General features: G+C 52.9%; 1 protein-coding gene across 2 annotated transcripts in view; it reads right to left on the reverse strand.

The window, feature by feature from the left end:
* Positions 1-1,948: 1,948 nt before the first annotated feature.
* Positions 1,949-12,784, reverse strand: part of Cry2 (cryptochrome circadian regulator 2) — a 34,930-nt gene continuing 24,094 nt past the window's right edge. For both annotated transcript variants that reach the window (XM_023710483.1, XM_004627013.2), the window contains exon 12: positions 1,949-3,933. The gene's annotated coding sequence lies outside the window, so the exon portion shown is untranslated. The remainder of the gene's footprint in view (positions 3,934-12,784) is intronic.

Genomic DNA, 12,784 nt, shown 5'->3' on the forward strand with positions numbered 1-12,784 from the left:
GCTCTCCGAGGTGCTGAAGGCTCCTCCGCGCGGCCCAGGCTTTGCCCAACCCCGCCCAAAATGTGACCTGAATTCTCCCCCAGCCCTCATAACTTCAGGGCTGGTGTGGTTTGTCCCAGAAGTGGACATCACTGGAATCAGGTAATAACCAGACCCTGACCCCCAAGTTCACCCCTGACCCCCAAAGCAGACAAGGTGGCAGGAAAGGAGGGAAGGCCAGTGGATGCTGGGGGACCCTGCGGGCTGACAGGTTGGGAGCCAGGTGTGTGAGTTCACAGGTGCACAGGCAGTTGGACCCTGCAGTGATGTCACTGCTTAAGGCTCGGTTTTCTCATCTGTGGAATGGGGACAATGACCCCTCTCGTGGTTGTGGTGAGGATGGGATGTAAGAGAAATGCGAGTGAGAGCTAGGTGTTCCCAGCTCTTGTGGACAATGCTGGCATTGTCCTGTCCTCTTCCTTTGTTATGAGCCTCCCAAGGAGTGTCCCTAGTGTGAGTCCCGGATAAAGTCCGGCCTGAGACTTTCAGCCCCAAGCAGCTGCTAAGGGTGAAGTGAGCCCTCCTCTTGGCTCCTCAGCCTCCCTGCACTACCTCCTTCATGGCAGGACTTCCCAGCATCTCCTCTCCTCACCTACCACCTCAGTTACATTCCCTGCAGAGCACCCTCATCTGTACCGTTACCCCAGGTCTGGCTTCTCCCTTCCTAAGACCTAAGACTTTTCCCTTGCACCTATTGACTTATTGGAAGTCTTTTAGTTTTTTCTCTTCCCCCACTACTGTCTGGTTTGGCTGTGGTTTTCTCCTGGCCTTTTTTCCCCTGGAGAGGGTTAGTCCTTGCCCTCTGACGTGTGTTCCTAGCTTGGGTCCTCTCATGAAATACAGACTGCTAAGGCCCTGGCTGTGCTGAGTCACAGAGCCCCTGTCCTGCATGGGGCAGAAGGGACAGAGTGACCTTCCACAGCCTGTGGATTCCTATTTGCAAATCTCAAATGTAGTACTGGTCATGCTGGCCCCTTGTCCTTTCATGTAGTGCCCAGGAACTGAAGGCACCTGTACTACAGCAAGGAACTCCCTGCTTTGCCGAGAATGTACTTAGGCCAAAGGCTTTGGCAGCCCCTGCTCCCTGCCACTGGTATCAGGGGGGTGGTCACTGCCTTTTGTTTTCAGCTCAAGCCCCTTTCACAAGGCCCTCACAGTCACCATCTGTGACCGTGGCACCTGACTGTCCTCCCAGGAAACCATCTTACTCGTTATCATGGCTAAGAACACACACTTGTCTCAGCCAGAAGCGCCGGCAGGAGGGCAGGAGTCCGCATATCAAGACAACCCATCTTCAGACCCTTTTGCTCAAGATGCAGAGTCTCTTAGCACCTAGGCCATGCCAAAGCCACGTAGAAGGTACAGAGGAGCAAGGCTGGCCCATGTCATGGCGGGGAGGCCAGCAAGGTATCAGGGCAGCCAAGAGGTGAGATGACTCAAACCGAGCTCCCTCCTCCTCCCACTGTGCAGGGCAGACTGGGTTTTTGGTCATGCCTCAGTTCCTTCCCCACAAAAAGCCCATACTCCAGCCAGATGGCATGAAACAAAGCCAGCACCAGGCCCAAGGTGTGACTGTGACAATCCCAGCCTTGTCATCACAGGGTCCACATGCCCTCCCCAGCACAGCTGTGGCTTAAGCGCTACACTGAGGTAAAGAATGGGCCCCAGTCCAGCTGAGGTCTGACCTGTCCTGGAACACTAATTGGGCTGCAATGTGGGGTCACTGCAGGGTGGCACTAGGGAACCCTGTTCCGAGCCAGAGTGCTTTGCTGTGCTCCAGCAGGACCTCACGTGGGCACCTGCTCACTCCAGCAGGACCAAGATGGTATGGCCGAAGCTTCATGCAGGCTCAGCCTAACCAAGCCCTGGTCCCCAGACCTCCCACAGGACTGATGACAGCACAGCTTTGTTCAGACAGGATCAGATGTTTATAAAACAAGTGAATATTCACAAACAAACCATGGGAGAAACACGCCTTCCCAGCAAGAGAAAATCTCTATAAAGTGCATTTTTGTCTGCGAGCATCTCTTCTCCATGCTGGTCCTTGGATCAGGGTATGGGGCACTGCTCTGTGGCAGACCCTGGGCCACTTGGGAAAGGAGGGAGGCCTGAGCCACCGTGGAACTCCAGGCCACTGCAGCCCTCTCCACAGCTCCAGGAGTGGACTGCCCCACTGCTCTGGAAGCTGGGAATGGCAGAGGAGGGGAGCTGGCCATGCCAACCTGTATCTTAGGGAAGAGAGCCACCCAGTAGGCAGAGGGGAGTCACCTCACTAGCTGAAGGTGCTGCTCAATAAATACGGAATCTGGCCCTCAGCCTTTGACCTTCCAGGCTCGCCCCACTCTCCCTCCTCCTGGCTGGGGCTGAGGGAAGGCAAGCCCCCACCCAGCGGTCCAAACACACCAGCACCTATGGCGTTCCCCACAGATTACAGGACCTTTCTGGTGAGGGCAATACACATAACAGTAGGATTCTACAGAGGCAGCTCTCTAGCTGAGAAAACCGCAGGCTGTCTCAGGAAGAAGCCTGTCAAGGTGCTGGACACTGAGAAGACAAGAGCCTGTCCCAGGGTTCTGGCTTGAGACAGAGGACAGTGATGGCAGGCCATGGGCGTTAACAGCTCTGAGGCTGGACAGGTCACAGGGGAGGTAGAGGAAGAGGCCCAGAGGCCAGCTTAGTGTTACACGTGAGAACGACAATCCAACAGGAATTAGCCTTTCAGCTTTGTGCACGCACACAGGTTCTGTTCCTCACACGCACGCACGCACGCACACACACTTTGTGGCTCAAGCGCAGGCCACAGGGTGGAAGGAAGACTTGCTCCAGCTGGCCACACAGTCCTTCTCATCTCCTCTCTTGACACAGGCCTGACAGTGGGGGCGAGCAGAGGTGGCACGGGCCACTCCTGGAATGCATCTCTGCCTACTGCTTCTGGGAGGGACAGTGTCTGGCTATGAGCGCCATGCAGACTTCTGCCAACAACCCTGGCAGTGCCCACTCTAGTCCTAGTCTGAGCCTTTGGGGCCCAGCCACTTGGACCGCTGACCTGGCAGCTTGGATGCAGACCAGCCCACAGCAGGCCCTGGAAGCCTACAGAACAATGACGAGCTTGCTTCCCTGGCCGGCTGTCAGATGTCCTCACTGAGCACCGTGGCCAGATGGGACCCCGTCCCTGCACAGCGCCTAGTAGGCGTAGGCTCTGGCACTAACTTTCAGCTCTTGGGAAGGGAACAGTGACAGCTGGGATTCTGTTCCTCAGCTTGGGGTCCAGGCCTGAGAGGGTGGAGGTGCTTCTTAGGCTACATCAGTCAAGCATCTGGGTATACTTCTAGCTGAGAGCAGACTTTCCAATCTGTCTACAGCCTTTCCTCAGTCCCAGATGCCCAAGGAAGAGGCTGAAGGGCCAGTGGCGGAGAATTCAAAATAAGAGGACAGGCCAGGTAGCTATATCTGGACAGAACCCACCCATTCCTGCCTGCCTAGCCTCCTGCTTTGGAGTGGAAACTCAGCAGGACTCTGGCTGCCTCTAGAATCCTGTGCTTCTGACAACAGCCAGAAATGTGGCCCTTCTGTGCCTCAGTTTGATGCAAAGAGAGGGGGTCCTACCACTACCTTCCACTCAGACAAGGCCAAAGGTCACAGCCATGACCTCTAGCCTTGTACCTGGAGGCCAGCTGGGCCGCTCCAGGTACTCCTCCAGCCCAGGCAGCACTCAGGACCATGAGGGTGTAAGCATGCATGCACACAGCACACCACACCTTCCTCTGCACACGCACATACACACACACACGCGCGCGCTCTGTCTCAGGCGGTGGTCAGCTTCTCTGCGGGTTGCACTCCGGCCACGGTGGCTGCTTGGGCACCCAGGTTTTGCTCATGGAGCGGTGACTGCAGCTGGAAGAGAAAAACAAGAGCAAAATTCAGGAGGCTGCTTGGTTGCCCAGAGACAGCTCCTCAGGCTGCTTCCCTGGGGACACTGAAACTGGGAACTGGGAAGAACTAGAAGAGGGCACTATGCAGGCTGCTGGGGATGTGTGTGTGTGTGTGTGTGTGTGTGTGTGTGTGACTGAGCACTGCCCGTTCAAAGTGCCAGCACAGGATGAGCTCTCCCATGACACCCTGCATCTATGGTCGAGGACAGCAGAGGACAAGGCTACATGACACTCACTCAAAGCCTTGGGTGACACTTCTCAGGTATGGTAAGAGCAAGCCAGCACTGCCAGAGATTGAGAATCAGAACAACAGTCAGGAGAGAGTCCAGCCAGGAACTCAAAGAGTAAGGCAGTGAGGAGTTTAGAGCCAGCAGGTGGGCAAATTCCCACACACAGATAAGAGAGCCCCGCAGTGCCAGTGCTGGGGAAGAGGAGCAGAGACACCGGATGACTCACCGCAAGTTTTCCAACAGCCTGAATCTAGGGCAGAGGGAAGACACAGCCTCAGCCCTGATAACAGAGGACAGAGTAACCCTGGCACAATCCCAGGCTGCTGGTTTAAACAGGTTCTGTGTGTCTGGCAGGCTGCAGAGAACAGCATTCTCCTAGAATATTGCAGCGCGAAGCAGGTGTACTGGGCCTACTCTGGCTCGATGCTGCACGCCTGTACTATTCTGACTCAGGTCCCTGCCCCTCAATTCCAAGTCCTAACCCCAGTACCTTGGAATAGGGCTGTATCTGGAGACAGGGACTTTTTTTTGGGAGGGTAGGGGCAGTGCTGGGTATTGAACCGAGGGCATTGTGTACTCCAGGCAAGTGCTCAACCAGTAAGTTACACTCCCAGCTGTTTTTTTTTTTTTTTTTTTGCAGAACTGGGGATTGAACTCAGGCTTCTGAGCTTGCCTGGAAGTGCTTATTCCACTGAGCCATCTCCCCAGCCCCACTGCTAGCTGTTTTTAAGAAGTGATTTTGAGATGGGGTCTTGCTACATGCCCAGGCTGACCTCAAACTTGCAATCTCTGGCCATGGCCTTCTGATTAGATGGGATTGTAGATGAGTGTAAAATAGGGTCTTTAAAGAAGCAATTAAGGAAAAATGACACAAGGTAACCCCGAATCCCACATGGCTGGCAAGCTTACAGAAGAGGAAATTTAGGCCTTATAGCACAGAGGGAAAGCCATGTGCAGTTGCCGGGAGGACTCGTAGCCCCAGAATTCTGAGACCTCTCTGCTTAAAGCCACCGGCTCTGTGGTACTTGGTAAGGGCAGCCCCTCCCCTCCCCACTGACTAGGGCAGCTTGCAATCCCATTAACCATGAAGATGTGGCCCCGTTCTCATAGACCAGAAGACAGGAACCTGAGAAGACAAACGACATGCCCAGGGCAAGTGCCACAGCCCCAACAAGAAGCCAGGCTTCCAATTCTTTTTTTTTTTTTTTTGCGCGGAACTGGGGATTGAACTCAGACCCCTGAGCTTGCAGGGAGGCACTTATTCTACTGAGCCATCTCCCCGGCCCCTAGGCTTCCAATTCTAATGCCCGCATTTTCTTCTATCAGCATAGAATCTCTACATTATAGCTTTCCTCAGTAAGCACTCCTCATGTTAGTCGATGTAAAAAGAAAAAACCCAGATGGCATAAAGATTAACAGCCAAGGGGCTGGGGAGATAGCTCAGTAGAGTAAGTGCTTGCCTGGCAAGCTCAAGGGCCTCAGTTCAATCCCTAGTTCTGCAAAAAAAAAAAAATTAAATTAAATTAAAAAAAAAAAAATAACAGCCAAGCAATGCCAAGGGCAGCTTGTCGAAAAGAATGGTTTGGGTAGTCAAGGGCCTTTGCAGACCCAACTAGGCCTCTGCCGTGCAGTCCTTCTAAGGCCATGGGCAAAATCTGAAGCGGAATTTCTTTTTTTAACTGGAGGCTGGAAGAAACTAGGGTAAAAGTAGGAGTGGAAACTGGGTACGGTGACAAACGCCTATAATCCCAGCATTTGGAGGCTAGGGCAGGAGGATCACCACAAGTTGGAGGCCAGCCTGGGCTACATAGTGGGACTCTGTCTCAAAGAAAAAACAAGTAGGAGTAGGCACCTGTACATGTCTGTAGTGAGTGCCTTGCTCTTTAAAACAAGTATTATTTTAAGAAATTTCCCTCTTTAAACTTGTACCAACCTAGCCATGCATTTCTACTATAAATGTAGCCAATAAATGCATTTGTTACCAAGGTGATTGTATGTTTACTGAAACTAGGAGCTCTAGCTGTGAGTCTAGAGTCCACACACAGGTTTCTCTCTGGCCCTAGTGTTAATCCAAGAAGGTTAGCATTCTTTCAAAACAGAATATGCTCATTTCGGCATTGGGGGTCCACTATGATGGGTCCTCTGCACCTCGGGGCCCAGGGTGGACATGGGTACATTATGAATCCCCAGACCTGGGCCAGCCAAAGAGCAGATTAAAGCACCTGCAAGCAGGCGCAGGGGCTGGGGGTTCAATCCCCAGGCCTACCGTACAAGCCCTGTCCCCAGGGCGCACTGAGACAGCAATGGAGACTGGGAGTGGTGGCGTGCACCTGTAATCCCAGCTCCTGGGAGGCTGTAAACAGGCAGATCACTACGAGTCTGATCTAGTAGTGAGACCCTGAACACCCTGTAGACCCTTCCCTAAAATACAAAATAAATAAATAAATAAATAAATGAAAAATAACCCCCACACCCAGGGAAGCCCTCTGGGGTCTCTGGATACTTCAGGAGCCCAAGGGACTCTGCAGTCATGGGCACATTTTAAAACGTAGATGACTTTATGACACACATGGCGCTGTGTGTGGCTGGCACACGTGCACACTGTGCATTGCTCCAAGCAGCCCAAACATATGGATTTCTCCGAAGATTCATTCTTTCATTCATTCATTCACTCACTCACTGACTTATGGCAGTGCTGAGGATCAAAGGCAGGGTCTGGAGCACGTCAGTAAGTGCTCTGCCACCGGGCTCCACCCCGGACCATTCGTGGACTCCTGCTGTCTGAGACAGTACTGTCTGCTAGCTACAGGTGCTCACTGTACAACAGCTCAGCTCCCGGGGGCAGCTCAGCCCTCCCCATCCTTGCTCCTGGGGCCCGTTTCTCTCTGCTCAACCCTCCTCTCCAGCTTCCCTGGCCTCTGCTCACCACCATTCTGCTTCTAAGTTCATGAGATCCAGTTTTGAAAAAATATTCCAACCAGCCAGAATGGTGACACTCAGGAGGTGGAGGCAGGACTGCTAGTTGAGTTACAGCGAGTTCAAGTCCAGCCTAACTACACACAGTGAGACCCTGTATAAAACAAAAAACCCCACTAGTGAGAACATTTCGTGCTTGTCTTTCTGCCCTGGCTTATTTCCTTTACTGTAATGATCTCCAAATTCCATCGTCCTTGTGTCAATTTTTTTTTTTTTTTTTGGTGTGGAACCAGGGATTGAACTCACACTCTTGCACTTGCCAGGCAAGCACTTATTCTACTGAGCCACCTCCCTGGCCCCTCTTGTTTCAACTGACAGGGTTTCATCGTGCATGCACTTTTTGATGTGTGCAGGGATGGCTCCACCTCCAGGGCACCCCCAAAGGGTGTGGGGCCCAGAGCTCCCTCTAAAAGAGAAGGGAGCACGGAGCAGTGGTCACAGGCCTGTGCCGACTCAGGATGATGCAGCTCTGGACAGGCTCATGAAAGGCTGGCCCCAGATAACTTCTGGCCACCCAAACCCTCTACAATGGGCTCAAAGCTATCACCCAGGATGCTCGCCCTGTCTATGAAGCAAGTCCAACATGTCACTCCAGCTGCACAGTCAGCAGATGACCGCACACCCTTCTCTAGCCCAGGCATGGTCTGCAGAACGGGGAGGGGGGGAACCAAATGAGGCCCTGCAGGAAAATGATGGCACAGCACTGCAGGAAAGGGAGCAACGGAGTGGGGTGGGGCACTGAGGGGAAACGCAACTCCAAGAGCAGGCCCTGTAAAAGCACTCTCATAGCTGTCCTCCTCGGTTCACTGTCATCAGTCCAGGAACAGCAAGGGCATTAATGACTGCCCCCCCCACCCCGCCGGCCTCCTAGGGATTGGTGCCCTCACAGGCCTTCCCACCCATCAGATGCTACCAGGAAATCCAAACCTCAGCTCCTCTTGCCCACAATCCCACTCCTGCGTGACACACGAAGGGACGGGCCTGAGTGAGGCCAGGGATTCACCAGGGATGTCAGCAACAAGCTGCACCTGTACACCACCCTTGGCCTTCCTGCACCCTAGCTTCATGTGAGAAAAGTGACCAGCTAGGCAGCAGTCACTTACTCAGTGCCCCAGGGAAAGGAAGACCCAGGTGTGAATGCCAGGCTGCCTCCACACCCATTTTATAGACTCCATGCCTGTCCCACAAGGACAGAGCACACAACTGAACAAGTGTCAAGTGACAGTGAGCAGAGTCCCGAAGCCAGCTTTCATTCCGCAAAGCTGCAGGTTAAGCGAACCCGAGCTGGGAGAACACTTTGTCCACAGCCGGGCTGCTCAAGAGCTCTCTGTGTACCTGTGCAGGGTGGAGGAACACACGCAGAAGCCGCTCCCCTGGCGCTAAGATAATTGCACCAGTGAGAGCGCTCTGTGCACAGCAGCAGGCTAATGGCATCCTGAGCAGTCAGCAGCTCAGGGATTACGGGAAGCAGCCCAAGTGAGAGCTATGTATTTGGAAGCCAGCTTGTTTTGTGCTTAGTGAACACTGCAAAACCAAACCACAGGCAGAACATTGGGCGCGGATCTGAGGTGAGCACGAACCTACTGATACCAGACATGCTTTTCTACAATGCCAGTTCAAATTTCAAGCAACAGCCCATCCTTGCATTGCCGTGGGCGGGACGCATGGTAACTAGCAGAGCTGAGGCTCTCGGTCCGGGGGAGCCCTTGGGCTGGGAGGGATGATCATGTACCTCACACCTAAGGCTCTCAGCAAGGCCACCTGCCCGGCCCAAGTCACCGGGCTAAGCATGACAGGGATTAGGGAAAGGTCTCCCCTCTCAGGAGAACTCTGTGTCAACCTGGCCCAGCAGCTTCCACTCTGGCCTGGCAGGGCAACAATCAAAGGTACTCTGAGGAGCATGAGCAAGAGACCCGAGCACATCCATGTGGCGTGCTCGCTTGGACTCTGCACACATGGTGTCGTGGATTAGCCCCTGGCCAACCTGTAATGCCCAGCTGACCTGAACCAGCTCGGTGCCGGGTGTGGGAGGCCACCTGAGGACGGCTGCCAACAGAATAAGACGAACTGAAGAAGGAGGCTGTAGGAGCAGGGAGCGAGCTGCTGGTTCTCCTGGAGGAGCTTCATGGTGGCTTTCCCAATAAACTTGGTGTTCTCACCACGGAAGAAGCTCGGGACCTTACAGTCGCTGAGAACGGCTAGGGCTCACTTTGGGGGAGCTCTGTTTCCCACCTGAGCACTGCTTCCTGGCTCCAGCGGGGAAGGTGCACTGCTCAGTCGCCTGGAGTAGCTTGTCACACTGGCTTTCCGGACGGGAGCCCGGCTGTTCTCGTGCTCGGAGGAGCTTGGGACCTCACTACTGCTGAGGACAGCTGTGGTACTTTGGGGAGAGCTCTGGTTCTTCCTCTGAGCATTGCTCGCTGGCCGCGGAGCGGATCCCTCAGCCTGCTGGCACAGATCCTTCAGCCCGCTGGCACTGACTTGGTAGCTTCCACCACTGACCCTGGGGCCTTCCCAGCGCAGATCTGTGGAAGTCCTGCCTAAGACACTGTCTAGGGCTTTTGGCTTCCAGGTGGACTTGCGGGGGCATTGTTACAGACGTCCGCCGGACTCATACAGGACACTGCCGTGGGATCCAGGCCCTCAGCTGCATTCTTTTGGTCTTAGTGTGTGGAAATATTTCCCACACTTTTGCATATGACCTTCTGTGTGACTAATATAATCTTTTTTTTTTTTTTTAATAATTTTTTTTAATTATTTATTTATTTTTATTTATTACATTTATTTATTGTGTGTGTGTGTGTGGCCAGCTCAGCCCACCAGGGGGCGGGGCTGGCTGGCATGTGGTGCTGGGGGATTGAACCGCGGTCCCTGTGCTTTGCCAAGGTTGTTTCAAGTAGGTGCTTTAGACCACTAAGCCATCTCTCCAGCCCTAATATAATCTTATAAATTAAGTGTCCCGCATTATACTGCTTCCCTTTATAAATTCCCGACTACACCACCTGGTGTTTTGTTTTCTTCCTTTAACACATACATGCAATGAGCAGCACAAGTGACAGTGGCTATCAGCAAGTGACAGGACTGTTTCTGCTCTGCCCTCTGATCTCCTGGCCCTGCTCCCATCCTAGGCAGCCTCGCCTGGCCCAACTACTCAGTGAGCCACCGAGTAAAGGAGTAAGGGTCCTGTCCCCATGATGCCAGCAGGCACACATGCAGCCCCTACACTACCAGGCAAGAGCCCAGCGGGCCCTCTGTGCCCAGTGCGGTCACTTGGCATCACGGTTTCATCTCCTGACTGGCTCTCTCACCTGCCAGGCAGAGCTCAGCCTCCCGATGCCAGTCTGAACGACCCTGTTCTGGTGGCTTCTCCACGCCTGGCGAGTTCCCCATGGGCCTATCTGCTTGACCTCAATCCCCTCTGGGCCTCTGGTTAGGTGAGAAGACAAATACCTACTTGTGTTAGTCAAATGGTTGCATTTTGTTTACAAATTGGGTAGCCCTTGTCTGAAATAGTTGGGACCAAAATTGTTTTAGGTGTTGGAGTTTTAGGAATTTTGGAACATTCACATAAATGATATTAGTCAAGTATCCCTCATTGGAAAATCCAAAACCCCCAACCCTTTTTCTCTTTGTGGGATTGGAGACTAAATCCACGAACTCTACTCTAAGCTATATCCCAGCCCTTTTTTAAATTGTTTTATTGAGACGGGGTTTTGCTCTGGCTGAGCTTGAACTTGCAAGCCTCCTGCCTCAGCTCTCCAAAGTACTGAAGCCACAGGCGTGCACCACCACACCTAGCTCAACACACTCTGGACTGCAGATCACGCTGGAGTTCAGGCTCAGGGGTGTCCCACTCCTATGAGTAGTCCTACACAGTCCTAAACCACACATGTAAATTCAGTCATTTAATCTTTGCAACAACCACCTAACTCCAGGTAAGCAAACATTCCCATTCTTGGAATGGCTAAGTGCAAGCTCATGTAACCTTAACCTGGCTCTCTTTTCCAAAACACCTTCTTCGCAGCCTGCAGGGCATCTTTCAGGTGCTCGGCACCTACTTGTGCACGGTGTCCTCCGGCCAAGGCAGCCCAGCCACCGCTCTTTTCAGATTGGCTTGAAGAGGCTGTACTTGTCTAAGTGCTGCAGGCTATCTGCCCCAGGATGGACACCATGTCACGGTGCGTTGTATTGGCTTTTCATCTGCTCACACATCTGCTGGCAACAACTTCATGCTGTAGTGGACACCATCAGCTGACTAGGCAGCCTGACCTGAACACTTAACCTCTCTGTTCTTTGAACTTGCCTTAAAACCACAGCATCAGCTGTGCCGGCACACCTCTGGGGCATGCTGAGCTGGTGATTGAGACCAGGCAAGGCGGCATGTGCCTGTAATCCCAGCACTTGGGAGGCTGAAAACAGGTACTAAACACACACACACACACACACACACACACACACACACACACACACAAAACGAGCATCAGCTGGCAAGTTCCTGACTTCCAATACAGAATGAGTTCCGCTGAGGCTCACTAGGATGATAAATGACTGGGAGGACAAGGCAGGGGTCCGCCCAGAAGCAAGACAGTCTGTCTATCAGCACTATTGATGTCACGGAGTCCAGAAGGCAAAGCCAGGCATGGCGGCACATGCCTGTACTGCAGCACTTGAGAGGCGGAAACAGGACAATCGGCGAAAGTTCACGGCCAGTGTGGGCTACAAAGTGAGTTCAAGACCAGTCTTGCCTATGTAGCGAAACCATTTCAAACAGACAAAAACCAAAAACAAACAAAAAGGTAGATTAGACTGGACCATGAACAACCACTTGCTGTCTCCTTGAGGACACAGACCTACACATTCCAAGCAGACAGCCTGATGTGACTGGAGGTGAGACAGATCTGGAAAGGACAACCCAGGCCGGGGAGAGAGCTCAGTAGAATAAGCACTTGCCTGGCAAGCACGGGGTCCTCAGTTAAAAAAAAAAAAAAAAAAATTACCGCTAAAAAAAAAGGAAAAACACCATTTGGTAGAAAGGACAACCTAACAGCTCCACTGAGAAGTCACTTTCTACCCTGCTGGTGCAGAACTGGCCCTTAAGATGCAGCCTGGCAGGGCAACTCAGAGAACAGCAATTTCTAATTCCTGAGAAAGGCATAAACACGCTTTGGGGAAGGGAGATGTGTAGTATGACATTCAAGACGTTTCCAAAGATGTGTGCTGAGAGAGAGGAGCAGAGCTGCAGCCCGGGGAGAGGCGAGGGAGGAGGAGCGCCTGGGAAGGGGCTGGGGCCACCATTCTTAGAGGGCGGCTAGCCTGCACAGCTGGTCTCTTTTTCTGAAGGTCAATGCTGCCCCCCGCTGGCTGCCCACACAATACAGGTGGTCTGGGACAGGGCTACAAAGTCATGATGTCACATTAACAGGCAGAAAGCACTCAAAATGTTGGGTCCTGGGGCCGGGGAGATGGCTCAGTGGAGCAAGCTCAGGGGCCTGAGTTCCATCCCCTGGTCTAGAAAAAAAGAAAAATGTTGGGTCCTTTTGCTGGCAAACAAAACCAAGGGCTTTAACTTTCAAATGTCCTTTCAAATTTTTTAAGGTATAAAAGTCA

Source organism: Octodon degus, unplaced genomic scaffold (genome assembly GCF_000260255.1).
Source record: "Octodon degus isolate 3935 unplaced genomic scaffold, OctDeg1.0 scaffold00018, whole genome shotgun sequence".
Taxonomy (NCBI): Eukaryota; Metazoa; Chordata; class Mammalia; order Rodentia; family Octodontidae; genus Octodon; species Octodon degus.